Below are 1,036 nucleotides of genomic sequence, written 5' to 3'. Positions count from 1 at the left end.
AAAGAAGAAGAAGAAGATAGCCGGAAGGGAAAAATGAAGGAGGGGAATCAGAGGGGGAGACGAACCATGAGAGACTATGGACTCTGAGAAACAAACTGAGGGTTCTAGAGGGGAGGGGGGTGGGGGGATGGGTTAACCTGGTGATGGGTATTAAAGAGGGCACGTACTGAATGGAGCACTAGGTGTTACACACAAACAATGAATCACGGAACACTACATCAAAAACTAATGATGTAATGTATGGTGATTAACATAACATAATAAAATAAAATAAATAGCTAGAGTGCTTCTGTTAGCTGTAACTGAAACCTGATTGATACACATCATTTTTAGGTAGTGACCCTGAAGAATCCATGAGAGAAAATTTGGGAATAACTCCTTTAGGAAATAAAACTTAATTTTATCATTATTAAATTACTTTAGGTATACAACTTATACATGTTACATCTGTATTGGTAAATATCCACTTCACTCTTCAAAGGTCACCTCTTTCTCATCATCAACTATCCTGACAATGGCCCCTAATACTGGGATTAAAAAAAGAAAGAGACTTTTGAACAGAGCACCTGAAGAATTCTCATTGGTCCTCATCTGACGAGCATTCAGAGTATCACTGACTGCTAAATAACATGAAATTCAAAGAAATTGACATTTTTAATTTCTCACTAAATTGAGCAGAAATTAGAAATACATGGGAAAGACTTATAAAGACAAACACAAACAAGTAAAAGATTGAAACATCACAGAGGAAATGGAAAGAAATCAAAAGGATTTTGATATCATATTTTGATATCATATTCCCCCAAATATCTCCAAATTATAATGCAGAGACAGCAAAAAAAAATGGACTATGCTCAGAGACAAAATATAAAAATCTGTTATTCTTTTGGAACTTAAAAACATATGATGCAAGGAGATGAAGATACCTTACAACACAAATGGTGTGAGTAAATGAACCACGGTAATTTCTTTAAACTTGGATGGGTCACCCTTGAAACAAATGAACACTCACAGAGAGAATCAAGTGTGTGTCCTT

This window comes from Leptonychotes weddellii, chromosome 8 (genome assembly GCF_054177405.1).
Source record: "Leptonychotes weddellii isolate Sample4059 chromosome 8, ASM5417740v2, whole genome shotgun sequence".
NCBI classification, from domain to species: domain Eukaryota; kingdom Metazoa; phylum Chordata; class Mammalia; order Carnivora; family Phocidae; genus Leptonychotes; species Leptonychotes weddellii.
Note: the sequence above shows the minus strand (reverse complement) of the source record.